Genomic DNA, 16,605 nt, shown 5'->3' on the forward strand with positions numbered 1-16,605 from the left:
CCGGTTTGGTTTTCCTGGGTTATCATATCGTTGTGTTATTTATTTTTTCGCTGCTTTGCATAATATGATTGTTTGATTGTGATAACCTAGATTTGGAATTTGGACTAAGTAACAACTTGGCTAATTACCTAGGTTAATCCAATTGTGTTTTAAGGGGTCTAAAAACTATCATAATACAAATAACTCATTAAAATAATAATAAAAACATCCACCATAACCAACCAAAACAAATACAACCTCCAGATTATGGTGCCTTGGATCCACCCTCAAAACCCAACAGATTTGAGCTTGATTTTCAGAATAAAACTATTGAGCCAACACCCCACCATCAAACCCAGACAACTGTCACACATCAAACCCAGACCACTGTCGAACCAGACCAGCCACCACTGTACTTACCATCGGAAATCACCACATCCACGAAACCCACCGACCCACGCCATCACCAATCACACAAAACCGACCCACCACGAAACTGACTACACCATCGTCGATCTTAACCCACTGACCCACATCCACGAAACCCACCGATAGCATCACCAATCACACGAAAAGAAGAGAGAAAAGATAGCGAAGAGATAGAGAAGGAAGAAAGAGGGCTAAGACTCATATGATAAACGAAAGAAAGAAAAGAAATAGAAAAAGAATTAAATAAAGAAAGAGAATAAATATTATTTTAATACTAGTGGGAATAAAAAAAAAAATACTTCTTTTTTAGCTTCAAGCTACAGTATGCAGCCAAAAATAGTTGCATACTGTAGTTCTGAAGCTAAAATTTTTAACTATGCCTTCACTAATGTAAAGCAATTTTTGTATTTTGGTGAAGCTAAAATAACAATATAGCTATTTAACTTCATTATTATTAGTGCTCTTATATATTATTTTATATAAACAATAGCTAAATTTCCACATGTTTGGATTTCATGTATATTGATCCTTTAGCTACAAAGTTGGCCTCAAAACTACGGATGGCTAGTCATTTTCATTTTTTATTTGTTGGCTAATCGTATGCCAGGGGATTCCACCCTTAGAAATTCAGAAGTAAACTTACAAAAGGAGACGTTTAATTGAATTTGATCCTTTCCAACTCAGTTCAACCTTCAAACCATGGCTCAGTCAAGCAGGAGAATCGTAGTACCATTTTATTTGCTTCTTCAGAAGTTGGTGCAATGAGACCATTGGAAGGAGAGCAATGGTTGAAGAAAGAAAGTCTTCTGCGTCAGTCTTTTCAACGGGGTTGGTCCAAATCCATGCACTTACATCCCTGGTCGCAGCAAGGGCACGTGCGACTAGTGTGCCATATGTAGCCGTGCACAACCTACTTAATTTCCTAACTCTGTTGCTGTGGCTTTCTCTGCCATTAAAAAGCTCTTGACCAAGATCAAAGCTCATGACTGTATTCACATTTAATGTTCAGCAAAATATATATATATAGGAGACCATGTTGAACTTAAAGTTCATGTGGCCTTTACTTTATGTAAATTAAATTTTCTTTTTCTTGCTTGCGGGAACAACCGTATCAAGTTTGGTTGTGAACCAATGTAGCTGATGTAAGTTTCAAAATATTTAAAAATATATTAATTCATTATTTTATATATATATATATATATATATATCATTAGGGTTTTTTTTTTTTTTTTTTTTTTTTTTTTGAACAAGTGGGGTATGGAGATTGACTAGCTCTTCCCATATGAAGAATCCGGGTTCTTTTATAAAATTAATTTTTCCAATTAATATTTTATGCATTGCGTACATTATTACTTTTGAGAGAGAGAGAGAGAGAAAATACATAATTATTATTTTTTCTTTTGTTGACTCTTTTAATTTTCGTAGAGCTTTAACGCTTGATGTCGTATCAATTTGAAGCATCGTTCCATCTAAAGTAGATTTTTCCCTTATGTAATCCTATCACAAATTTTGCAATACGAGTAACATTGAAACATAACTTCTTCTCTTTTTTTTCACAAACTTTTCAATACTTTAAGTTGTGATTGAAGCAGAACTCTCACAAGTTTATGGGCTCCACAAGCACGAGATCTTCATTCTTTGGAGCAGATTTAGGAGATACTTTCTCATCTCATCTCATTTGTTGTTGGATATGCATGATGTGATTGTATCTATGATTCTTGTAGGGTGAATTAAAATTTCATCTTGGGGTGGTTAAAGTATGGAAAACTTTTTTTCACCATTTAAAAATAACACATATACCAATTGGTATATGTATTAATACATGAGAATTCAAACTAGCATATATTTAGTATTAACAAAATATATATAAAAGATAGGACATAAATATAAATGTTTCTTAATTAATACATTTCTACTCAACCTACTTGTAGTTCAAATATTGTAATACAAATCAAACACAAGGCACACCATAAGCGGTAGAGCACATATAAAAATGGTACATAAAAAATGGGGACTAGGAATTTGTATTCATAAGGTGAAACATAAAAGGTGGGACAAAGGATTTTTATTCCAAATATTGTAACATTGGTTTGTTTATTATCCGTCAACGATTTAGCTTACTAAATATACCATTTAATGGGTTTATTCTAATTTTTTTAATTAAAAAAGCTTAATAGTAAGGCTATCGTTTAGGGCTGTAAAAGAGCCAAGTTTTGCCAAGTAGTACGTGTTTGAGTTTGGTTCGTCAGTAAAAATCAAATGCTCAAACTTGGCTCGAGCTCGAAACAATGTTTGAACTCGAGTTCGTGAGAATGCCAAAAAGTTTGAGGTTGGCTCAAGCCAAGCTCAAACTTAATATCAAGCTCAAACTCGAGCTCAAGTCAAGCTTTTTAGCTTGGGATCCAAAATATTTTCATTATCAAATGCTTATATCTCCAAAAATCAAGTAAACAAAATATATATATATATACTCATTTTATCATGTTTCTAATTCCACATGTGATTAGAAATTGTTCAAATTACAACTTTACATTATTAAATCCATCCATTCATCATTCATTGTCTATAACTTGATAAATTGTTCAAAATACAATTTTTACATCCACATTTGTCATCTGTGTAACTATAATCTTCACAAATTTAAATAAATTAACATTCTAAAACATATATGAATAAATAAGAAATCAAATTTAATATCCAAAAACACATAGCTAACCACAGAGAACTTTGTACCTCAAGAAAAGAAAAGAAAAGAAAAGAACAGCCCCATTCTAAACTACATATCAAACTCCCACAATTAGATTCTAAATTCACTTGAGAAATGTTAAAATGGAAAATTTAACTTTTTATGAGCAAATAAATCTATTTTTGGAAAATAAAGGCCAAGGAAACCCTCGATCAACGTACGCATACACACGTATGTGTACACAGGACTGATGCATGCGTACGCAGGCACGGACCTGCAACTAGGGTTCTAGAGAGCTATGAAAGACAAGTTCTTTGCATTAAAGCTGAGATTAGACTGAATCTTACATCGTCTGGAAGCCATTCCAAACCCCAATTTTTCAACTATATAAAGCCTTACATGGTATATTTCAAAAATATATAGAAAATCTTAAGGGGAAACATAAAATTCACTAGAAATAGTGAATCAAAGAGGGAGATTTTCATAAAACATCCTCAAATCAATATTTTATGATTAGGGCCTTTTGTGGCCTTGATCTTTGAGTTTTAAGATTACTAACCACTTCTTTGTTTGATTGTGAATAGATTTGACTAAGACGAATAGTCAAAATCAAGCCTAGGAACTTTTGTTTGGAGGTATTGAGTTCTAAAATCTTTTCTTTCATTTCTACTTTAATCTTGTTTCCTTGCTTTGTTTATGTATTAATATGTTTGTTTAGTTTAGTTTCATGTAGTTTATATGTTTTAGAGCATGTTAGATTGTTAGTTTTATTATTTTAAGTCCTACTCTGTTTTATGTGTTCATGAGTTTCTGGGTTAGGGTTCATCAGGCGTGTTTGCGTACGCATGATTCTATATGCTCATGCAAACTTGTAGTATGCGTACACATACAACTACCCTGCGTACGCAGGCCTATGTATGCGCATGCATACCAAAAACCCTAATCCGAGTCTTCTTTTTCTATTTCTTTGTTTCTTTTACATCATATGCCTCTATTTGGTTCATTTTTATGCCTTTTAGGTCTCTGTTCCTCTGTTTAATTACTAATTTTCCTTTAACATGCTAGATTAGGGTTTCTTTTTACTTCTTGCTTTAATGCCATGAACATGCATTCACATGGCCATCCATTGATGCATAGGTGCTGAAATGTAGTAAGGTAAGTGAGGTAAGTTATGCATTCGCATGAACATGCATTTTATGATGAATATGTTTGTTTGATGCTTGGATGTTATGCTTAGACGTTTGGATTATATTTGATGTTAATACTTTGCTGCCATGTCTATGTTTCTACCCCTTTATTCTGCCATGATTTGTTTTGCTGCCTTGGATGAGATAATATGATATGCATGATAGATGTATGCCAAGTTTGATATGAGCTGCCATGATAGATGTATGTTAAGGTTTTGGAATGATATGTGTGTGTGCATGTGAGTTTAGAATAACAATATTGAATATGCCTTTAATGAGATTAAGATGTAAGACACAATGAGTGGAAACCGACCCATGGATCAGACAGTCTTGGGTGCCTAACATCTTCCCAAGCCGTACCTAAACTCCGAAACCATACTTCGGTAGTAAGATCAGTCTTTCCACGTAAGGATGCTACTATATACATGGTTTCTAGACCATAAAACTACGTGACGACTCCAAATCTTTTCTCCGCCATAGTCTACTTGGCCAAGGCCTACTCCCTTCTTCCTCCAAGGAGGAAGGCCCCGCACTTGTGCCCACAAGGCCCACTTGGATTAAAAAAATATGCCACTTAAGTCTAAAAGTGTTCCATGTACAACTTAGAGGGAGTGTTAAAAAAATTAGAGGAAAGAAGAAAAATTAATGGGTAGTGGTAAGTGGTTTCATGTGAACTATGTTATTATTAAGATATGTGTAATTTCATAATAATGAGTTTATTTAGTAAATATATATCAAGCCTTTTATCAAGCTATAAACGAGCCTAAACTCGGCTTGTTTTGTATCAAGCCCTATTGTTCACGAGCTTGTTCACGAACAAATTGTTTTTACTTGAGCTCGGCTTGTTTCTCAAACAACCCTAAAACTAAAACTCAAGTTTGGTTTATTTATAAACAAATGAACATGAACGAGCTTTTTAAATAGCCAAACTCGAGTTGTTCATGAACGGTTTGGTTTATTTACAGCCCTAGTCGTTATCAAAAGATTTCCATTGTGATTTCCATTGTAGGTCTAATTTATTATGTTTTGACTCTGATAGGTTTTAGACCCCTTAAACAATTTATTAAACCTAAGTAATTAGCCAAGTTGTTACTTAGTCCAATTAAACAAGTCTAGGTTATCACAATATAAAAGATCAAATCATGCAAAGCAGCGGAAAATAAATAACACAAGATATGATCACCTAGGAAACCAAACCGGTAAAAACCTGGGGAGGATTTGACCTAACTATCCTCAAGGTAAACTTGAATTCACTATCTTGAAAGAATCGAAGTTCATACAATAAGACTTACAAGCCCCCACGCTCGACTTCTTATTGCTACCAACCAGTAGAACTTACTGACACGACCACGTGCAAGCTCCGAATCCACAGACTCCTTCTTTCTTGGATTCACCACCAGATACAAGCACACCCGCTTGTGTTTTCTTTAAGCTTCAATGGCAGCAACTGAATTGATCATCAAGGCGTAGATAAATCTTCTCCTTGAAAACCCTAAGTTTGTGTAAAGGAAAGCTCCTCTAGATCTCACAAGAGATTTACACAACTGCAAATATGAACAACACTAAAACGTGGCTAGGGTTTGCCTTTTATACTTAAGACAAATAAGAAACCCTAAAAACGTTTTAAAACAACTAGGGCTGAGTTGGACGAATCTGCAGAAAAGCATTCTGCCCGAGCTTCGATCGATCGAGCCTGTCTTTCGATCGATCGAGCCAGGTTGAAAGGCATAATCCTTTCCTGCTTTAACTCGATTCCAACTTTACATTGACGCACAACTTTGAGCTAGCTTTAAACACTTCTAAACACATTATTTTGATCATGGTTTGCCAACAATTCAAATTAGAGTTCTAAATACATAAAATCCTAAACTTTAGAACCTAACAAACTCCCCCTTTGACAATTTGTGACAAAACACAACTAGAAGCTCGAAGTTTACAAAATAAAAAGCCCTTTACAAAATAATGCTCATAAAACAAATTCAATCCTAACTACTATCCATCAGTTGCAAGTGTAGACAGCAGCTCAATTGAATCAACCTGTATATTTCCTGAAACATTAAACAAAATGCATAACCGCACGTGTGAAAACAATACAAGTAAACAAAATAATTTCTTGATTTCAAACAACACACAAATAAAGACATATATCAATGAATAACTCATAAATATAAATCAATAAGCAGTTTGAAACAAGAAACAAATAAAGTACCAACAAAAACATAAAACTCCCCCTAACATAAATATCCCATCAAAAACAAGATAAGAGCTAAAAATGTTAAGTACAAAGTGAAGCACCTAGATACAATCTAAACTCCACAAGCTCCAACCAAAAACAAATAAACTCCCCCTAAAAGCAAAAACTCTACAAAGTACTCCCCCTTTTTGTGACGGAATGCCAAAGGGCAAACAAGATATCCATCATCAAAAGGGAGATGGTCTAAACTGCGCCAACTCCGCACGCAAGGCACGGATCTCATCAAGTACGTCCACCAAAATCTGTCCTTAAGCCGCCTGAACGGTCAAGACATGATCCAACGTGCGACGAATCTCTGAATCATCCGAAGCAGTCGGTGGAGGAACATCAGCATCAGCAGCAGCACCTGACGTCTCAACAACAGCTGTACCTGTAGAAGAGGGAGGAGGGGGAACACCACAAGATGACGCACCTCTAGGACGAGAAGGAGCAACTTTTAACTGAGCAGCCCTCTAACGAAGAAAGGTGGCACCTATGGGAGCAATCACATGAACAGGCTCACCAAACGGAAAACCATCTAGATCTAAGAAGAGCAAAATCCTATGAATGAAAATAGGATGAATCAGTGCATACCCTACGGCAGAACTCCTATGAACCTCGTTCAAAGAACGAAGGAACAAGTGAGGAAAACTGATAGATGCTCCAGAAACAAAGGCATACAAAAACACACATCGCTCTAAAGGGATAGTGTGGAAGTGAGAGATAGGCCACAAGGAATGACACACTATCCTAAAGAAGAGATAGGCCGTCTCGGTAAGCTCAGCGAACGTGATCCGAGGATCAGAACCCCACTGGATAGATGACCTAGTGATGTAAGACATGACAACATCTAATGAGGGTGACTCATCATAGGGATAGTCAGCATCCCGAACAACCGGCACCCCAAGAGCCTCAGCCACTACCCGAGGGATAATGGTGAACTCTACACCTCGTATCCAACTTCTAACAAGGGTGTTGGAATCATAGATGTGGCAAGAGAGGTTCGAGAAGAACTCTCTAATCAGGGCGGTCGGGGGTGGATGATCTATCTCTAAGAGAGGCAACCAACCTCTAGACTCAAAATTGGCCCTAATGGTCGGATCAAGCTCATCTAAGACCACAGCTCGCTCAACCCAAATCTTACGCTTACGATTCAAAGTCTCATAGGCCTCACAACACTTCTCATTCCTAAACTCCTCAACCCTAGAAGGAGACACAGAAGAAGTGGAAGGGGTCCTATTGGCTCTAGTTTTCCTAGGCATGGTGCTAAGATAAGGACCAAAACACAGAGCACAAGAACAAAAACACAAAACCAAAACCAAGGGCAGACTGCAAGTTAGCACAAAAACAGAATATAGAAAAAAAATCTATATGATGCATGAACAAGTTAAATGACATGATGTATGTTCTAATGCAGTGAATTAAGTCCAAAAGGTTCAAATTTACAAAATTGGCTTGAACATTAAGGTTTTAACACAAAAATCCCAAAATTTGGAAAACCACTTGATCAATTTAAAAAATATTGACGAACTGATCATTACACATGATAGAATAACAAAAATAATGACCAACTACACCAATTTGATAAGCCAATTTCATCAATTTAACCCAATTAGACAAAAATCCCCAATTCGGAATAATTTCAAACCCTAGAATTTCCAATTTCTCAAAAACCACAAAATTGATCAAATTAAACTATAAGAATCATAATTATAGCATCCTAGGACAAAAACCCATTGACCAATTTCACAAAAACAGGTTTGAATCATCAAAAACCCCAATAAATTGAAAGTGCCGAAAATACCCATGATAATGCATGAAAAATGCATGAAATCAAGAAATAAAATTGAAAAGGAATGGCAAAAGGGACTTACCGGCCTCCAAGGACAAAAACCTTGCAAAAATCTTGAAGGAAAACAACAAAAATTTGATGGTGGAGCCTAGAGCCAACGCGGAGAGAGAGAAAAGTTGAAAACTATTTGAAAAAGTGACTTTGAAAAAGTCCCATCTGACTTTTTTTAAAAACCTGATTCACGAGTTTCAATCGATCGAAAATCAGCCTTGATCAATCGAAACAGACAGAGACTCTCTCTTGCAAATTTAAAAAATTTTCGATCGATCGAAAAACAGAATAGATCGATCGAATTAGGCAGAGGCTCACCATATTTTTGAGGAAAAACACAATTTTTGAAAAACAATTTGATTTAACTCAAAGCATTGAAATTCAAGAACAAAAATGCATGAATATAGGATGATATGATTTTCAAAACAAGGATTTTAAGCCCAAATTCCCAAAAACAAAATTTCTTGCATTCTCCACAAATTTTCAAGCAACAAATTAATTTTGCACAAAATTCAAAGTATTTGCAAAACTTGGTTGGTCAAACCATAAACACACACAATAACATGTACAATGTTTAGCAAAGAGTAACTCGTGTAGTGTGTGCAACTAGCAAAAACTTGAGATACATGTGAGGTGATATGTAAATAGCAATCAATCACAAAGTCTACAAAATTCATCACAAAGAATTTAAAAGAGACTATCACCTAAAGAGTTACATCATATAACTCCCACATCTCCTAGATCATAAGCTTGCAATCATATAAGTTTCTTGTATTTATGCCTCATAATATACATTCCAATTTTAAGTTATGTGAGTTTGGCATCAAGCCTAATAGTACACACCAATTTTGATTTTAAGAATTTACCAATTTAACCTGAGGCTTCACCTTATGTTCTTTTTATACATGTGCTACACTTTCTCGAGCACAAAATCTTATGATATGCACTAAGGTGTTCATGATTGGCTAGTGAACAGTGGTGAAATGATTATTTATGTCTTTCTCTAAAAGTTCAAGTAAAACATTTAAAAACATGTGACTTCAAGATTAAGACATAGTAATCAAAAGCCATAAACATCTTTCCCACACAACATGCACTACAAAATTTCAACTAGTAAAGTGCAATAAATAAGCTCATCAAAGCTAAACAAGGTACAAAAGACATGTTATGTGAAAATAAATTGACCAACCTTGTTCACATAAACCAAGAAGAATAGTACAAAACAAAATGTGCTTCCTTTTTCTTCCCTTTTTTTATTTTTTATTTTTTTTTTATAATAAAATAAAAAACACCTAGAATGAAATGCATGAATGTTATGCTATGCAAATCCTAGAAAAAACAAAAAAAAAAAAAAAAAAAAAAAAAAAACAAAAAAAACAAAAAAAACAAAAAAACAAAAAAACAAAACAAAACCAAAGAACAATGGTCACAAAGGGTAGAGCAATGAAGCACAAAGACCATGACAGAAAGACTCAGTTAGGTCGAGTCTTTTGCATCCAAAATCTTTTAGATGCACCACGAGCATTGGAGTTCTTATTCACATGAGAATGATTACCAACTCCAAGATTGGAATAAAGGTTTAAAGCCTTTACCAAATCACCAATAAGTACCATAGGATCAAGTGCTTAAGGCACAAGTACTTTTGGGTTGTTTGCTCTCTTAGCAGCTTGCAACTTGTAGCAATTTGGACGAATGTGTCCAGACTTTCCACAAAAGTGACAAACCCATGCAGGCTTATCATGTATCTTGTCCTTAGATAGGGTAGGCTTCTTAGGCTTAGACTCTTTCAGATCAACCCTAATCTTCCTAGATGATAAACCTTCTAAAGGTTTAACAACCTCACTCATAGGGGGTTTGACAGTTTCACTCACTATCTCACTCACTGAAGGTTCAGAAGAAGAAGATGAAGGAACAAACTTTGTGGAATGGGGAGCGGATACAGAGATGCTATCAACATAACCTAATCCAGTTTTGTCAGAAAAAGACTTTTGAACACTCAGCATTTGATCAAGTTTAGAACTAGCAGATCTAGCAACAGATAAATCAAGTTCCAAAGATTTAACTTTATCAAGCAAAAGCATATTTTCAATTTTCACATTGTTCAAAAGATCATTAGCATCAAACAGTTTAACAAGCAAAATTTTCTTTTCAAGCTCAAGAGATTCAATTTTCTTCAGGCCAAGTTTAACATTCATAGCATCCTTTGCAGCAACTTTGCAAAGTTTATTATAGGCCTCTTGAAGATTTGCATCTTCAGAGAGTTCCTCATCAGAAGGGTTCTCTTCAATAGATATGCTCTCATCAACTACAGCAGTAGCGGTGAAAGTAATGAAGTTTCCATCCTCATCACAATCAGACTCATTATCAGAAACTTCACCATCACTAAGGGTTACAACCATAGCCTTACCCTTAGACTTCAAATAGGTTGGACATTCAGATTTCATGTGTTTATACCCTTGACATCCAAAACACTGAGAGCCCAAAGAATTATTTGAAGATTGACCTACTCTTTCTCTAGGTTTATCATTGTTGTTAACCTTAGTGGGATCATGCCTCCTAAAATTTCTAGGTTCAGCAGTGTTTGTGTCTCTTGCCTTTCTATTACTATTCCTGAGAAAGTTTCTAAAGTTCTTGGCAAGGTAGGGAATCTCTGTAGCAGAGAGCTCATCATCAAATTCACCACTTTCAACATCATCAACTGACTTAAGAGCCATTTATTTGAATTTGGTAGTTTTGGGTAGATCCAACTCATAGGATTGAAGAGATCCTACAAGTTCATCAACAGGGATGGAGTCCACAACCTTGCTTTTAGTAATGGCAGTCACCTTGGGTCTAAAGTTTTCAGTCAAAGATCGAAGAATCTTCCTAACAATTTTAGGTTGATCATAGATTTCACCCAAGTTAAAAGCAAAATTAACAATATCATTCAATTTAGCATAGAATTCATCTAAAAATTCATCATCAGACATCCTAATGCTTTCAAATTTAGAAGTCAATTGCTGAAATTTATTTATTTTGACAGCCTTTGTGCCTTCATGCACAGTCTGGAGGATATTCCAAACAGTATGAGCGATCTCAACATTAGAGATTCTCTTAAATTCCTCCATAGAAACAGTGTTAAAGATCGCATTCATAGCCTTGCTATTAAACGAAGCTGCTTCTTTTTGAGAAGTTTCCCACTCACTAACAGGAGTAGTGGGCTTCTCCCATCCGTATTCAACAGAATTCCACACCCTCTCATTAATGGATTTCAGGAATGCTTTCATCCTTACTTTCCAGTAAGCATAATTATTCCCATCAAAGTAAGGAGGAATAACTAGAGAGTGTCCGTGTTCCATGACAACAGGGGTCAAGGATCAGCTCAGTGATCAAAGGATCAACAACAAAAGAGCTACCCGCTCTGATACCACTTGATAGTTTTTAGACCCCTTAAACAATTGATTAAATCTAGGTAATTAGCCAAGTTTTTACTTAGTCCAATTAAACAAGTGTAGGTTATCACAATATAAAAGATCAAATCATGCAAAGCAGCGGAAAATAAATAACACAAGATATGATCACCCGAGAAACCAAACCGGTAAAAACCTGGGGAGAATTTGACCTAGCTATCCTCAAGGTAAATTTGAATCCACTATCTTGAAAGAATCGAAGTTCATACAATAAGACTTACAAGCCCCCACGCTCGACTTCTTATTACTACCAACCAGTAGAACTTACTGACACGACCACGTGCAAGTTCCGAATCCACGGACTCCTTCTTTCTTGGATTCACCACCAGATACAAGCACACCCGCTTGTGTTTTCTTTAAACTTCAATGGTAGCAACTGAATTGATCATCAAGGCGTATATAAATCTTCTCCTTGAAAACCCTAAGTTTGTGTAAAGGAAAACTCCTCTATATCTCACAAGAGATTTACACAAACCGCAAATATGAGCAACACTAAAACGTGGCTAGGGTTTGCCTTTTATACTTAGGACAAATAAGAAACCCTAAAAACGTTTTAAAACAACTAGGGCTAAGTTGGACGAATCTGCAGAAAAGCATTCTGCACGAGCTTCGATCGATCGAGCCTGTCTTTCGATCGATCGAGCCAAGCTGAAAGGCACAATCCTTTCCTGCTTTAACTCGATTCCAACTTTACATTGACGCACAACTTTGAGCTAGCTTTAAACACTTCTAAACACATTATTTTGATCATGGTTTGCCAACAATACAAATTAGAGTTCTAAATACATAAAATCCTAAACTTTAGAACCTAATAGACTCATTCTCTTTTTCTATCGTTGTCTTTCTTTATTTTCTTCCTTATATTTTTTCATATATATTATCATAATATCATAGCTATGTCTCACATTTTTTTCTTATTATTAGAGTTATGTTGTATATTTTCTAATAGCTGAATTGCTGTAAATGTAGGATATTATTTAGCGTTACAACTACTTTAGCCGAACTCAGTTATCAGTCAATTTCCAAGGCTTATTAAAGTTTTGATTATTATGTTAGATTTCCTGTATAATGATTGTTTAGCCACAAAGTTTCAAAACTACAAATAGTCATTTTCTTTTTCTTTTTTCTGTTCTGGCTAATCGTATGCCAGGGGATTCCACGCTCAGAAATTTAGAAGTAAACCTACAAGAGGAGGACGTTTGTCTCACATTTTTTTCTTACTATTAGAGTTATATAGTATATTTTCTCATAGCTGAATTGCTGTAAATGTAGGATATTATTTAGCGTTACAACTACTTTAGCCGAACTCAGTTATCAGTCAATTTCCAAGGCCTATTAAAGATCTGATTATTATGTTAGATTTCCTGTATACTGATTGTTTAGCCACAAAGTTTCAAAACTACAAACAGTTATTTTCTTTGTTCTTTTTCTTTTTTTCCTTTTTCTGGCTAATCGTATGAGCGATTCCATTTAGAAGTAAACCCACGAAAGGAGACGTTTAACTGAATTTAATCCTTTCCAACTCAGTTCAACCTTCAAACCATGGCTCAGTCAAGCAACGGAATCGTAGTAAACCGTTGTAGGCAACAATCAAAACGTTTACATAAAGAAAAAACATTGAGACTCAAACTACATAACTAGCTCTCTTCCACTCTTTGAAACTATCTTAAAAAGCTGATTTCTCTCCAAAGTAACTTAGCTCAAAACTCACAAAACAAAACACAGAATATAAGCACAATTTCCTTCATTTTTTTTTGTTTGTTTGTACAATTAAAGATGGGCTTCTCTCACATCTGGAAAAATGTTTTGATAGTGCTGCTTTTCGTTACCATTTTATTTGCTTATTCACAAGTTGGTGCAATGAGCTCATTGGGAGGAGAACAATGGTTGAAGAAAGAAAGCCTTTTGCTTCAGTCTGTTCAACGGGGTCCTGTTACAGCCTCTGGTCCCAATCCATGCACTTACATCCCTGGTCGGAGCAAGGGCATTTGCCACTAGCAAGCCATGTTGCCATGCACACTCTTGACTCTGTTGTGGGTGTTGCTGTGGCTTTCTATGCTATTGAAGTTCTTGACCAAGATTAGAGGCGCTCATGACTCTTTTCACAATTAATGTTTAGCAAAATATATAGGAGACCATGATGAACTTAAAGTTCTTGTGGCCTTTGCTTTATTTATGTAAAATTTTCTTTTTCTTGATTGGGAACAACCATGTCAAGTAAGTTTGGTTGTGAACCAATGTAACTAATGTAAACTTCAAAATACTCTGAAATATATTGATCATTATTTAATGAATATAATTAACGTTTATTTACTTTTACTTTTTTTTTTCTTTTCTTTTTTTGAATTTTGAACAAGTAGGGAATGGAGATTGATTGCCTAGTTCTTTCCATGTGAAGAATCCGTGTTCATTTATAAAATTAATTGTTTCCAATATTTTATGCATTGCGCACATGGTTGTTACTTTGGAGAGAGAGAGAGAGAGTTTGTTTGCATACATGGTTATTTTCTTTTCTTGATTTTACTAACTTTTGTAGAGCTTTGACACATTATGTTGTATCAATTTGAAGCATCGTTCCATCCAAGTAGAATTTTTCCTTATGTAATCTTATCGCAATTTCTTCAACACTGATTATTTTTTAGTAATATTGAAACATATATAACTTTTTTTCACAACCTTTTTGATAGCGTAAGTTGTGATTGAAGCGATTGTGGACACCACAAGCAAGCGGATTTAGGAGATGATTTCTCATTTCATTTGTTGTTGGATGCATGATATGATTTTACCTATATATGATTCTTGAAGGATTGAAATTAGGATTTCATCTTGCGGGATCCAAGTATGAAAAAACAAATTTCACCATTTGCAAATAAGACATATACCAAGATTGAAAATTAAGTTAATACATGAAAATTCAAACTAGCATATATTTAGTATTAACAATATTATATATAGAATATAGGACGTAAAAATAAATGTTTCTTAATTAATACATTTATGATTGTATCAAGGCTCAATACTAGTCGAGATTCAAAATCAAAGTCTCTAATATAACTAATCCTACTTAGAGTACAAGCAAAATGATTATAATCCTACTTGTAGTTTAAATATAAGAATACAAATTATATACACAACATACTACAATTAGTGGAATATAAAGTGGTACACAAAATATTGAAACAGAGAATTTATTATTTACTATTGTAATTTATTATTTTTGGTATTTTTATGTAAAAAAACGTTATTTTAGGTTTAGGTGATTTATTTCCTTGTTTTTAGGTGCATTTAATACTTTTAGGTCAAACTTTATTCCTAATATGGTTAGGTATTAATTAGGAGTTATTTTAGAATATATTTTCTTGTCTGTCAAGTTTTAAGGAGCCCTTAAATAGTTATCTAAGTCTGTAAACGTTTTTCAGATATTTTTATTGATAAAACTTGTGAGGTTTATTCTCTTTGGTTCTTTGAAGAACTACTCGAACTTATCGGGAATTCCCGTAGCGTTCATCTCGACTTATCAAATGGAGTTTCCACCACCGTTTGTGGCGTCTTCCTTATATCAAGGTTCTTGTTTGTCATAAACAACGGGTCAAGGTCTCCCATTTGAATCTATCCATAGAACGATCTTGGGTTCCCTTTCGTTGTTGGGTCTCGTTATTCTTGACGGGGTTCACATCATTTGGTATCAGAGCACAGGTTCTAAAATCAGTTTTCTATCCCTTTTATCTTTTGTTTCCTGCTATCATCCTATCTTGTTTCGTGCACCAAGCTCCCAAAAAAAAAAAAAAAAAAAAAAAAAAAGATGGTAATTATTGAGAACATTGTGGAAGATTCAATTGAGGTCAAATATGAGGATGAGTCCACAACTCACAATCCTCAAGTCTCAGTTGATTTGTTGAAGATGACTATACAATATGTTGATTTTCTTGGAGTAGAAAATTTTAATTTTATTATCAACCCTTTGTTGATTGATGTTGCAAGTAAATTGAAAGTAGATGAGAAGAAATTTTATGCTACACTTTATGAAGGATTCAAGTTTCAGAACCGGATCAAGTTATTAAAGCATTCGAAGTATTTGTTTATTTGGAGCGGAAGATTTCAGATTTCAAAGATGAACTCAAGGACGAGTTTGTTTCAAGAGGAGGGGTCTGATGTAGGACACAATTTACTATTTAATTATTGTAATTTATTATTTTTGGTATTTTTATGTAAAAAAACGTTATTTTAGGTTTAGGTGATTTATTTCCTTGTTTTTAGGTGCATTTAATGCTTTTAGGTCAAATTTTATTCCTAATATGGTTAGGTATCAATTAGGAGTTATTTTAGAATATATTTTCTTGTCTGTCAAGTTTTAAGAAGCCCTTAAATAGTCATTTAAGTCTGTAAACGTTTTTCAGATATTTTTATTGATAAAACTTGTGAGATTTATTCTCTTTGGTTCTTTGAAGAACTACTCGAACTTATCGGGAATTCCCGTGGCGTTCATCTCGACTTATCAAACGGAGTTTCCACCACCGTTTGTGGCGTCTTCCTTATACCAAGGTTCTTGTTTGTCATAAACAACGGGTCAAGGTCTCTCATTTGAATCTATCCATAGAACGATCTTGAGTTCCCTTTCGTTGTTGGGTCTCGTTATTCTTGACGGGGTTCACATCACACAACATACTACAATTAGTGGAATATAGAGTGGTACACAAAATATTGAAACAGAGAATTTATATTCAAAGTGGAACACAAAAAATAAGATAAAGGATTTCTATTAAAAATATTGTAACCTTTGATTTTTTTTAATGATAGTC

This window comes from Quercus robur, chromosome 10 (genome assembly GCF_932294415.1).
Source record: "Quercus robur chromosome 10, dhQueRobu3.1, whole genome shotgun sequence".
In the NCBI taxonomy this organism is placed as follows: Eukaryota; Viridiplantae; Streptophyta; class Magnoliopsida; order Fagales; family Fagaceae; genus Quercus; species Quercus robur.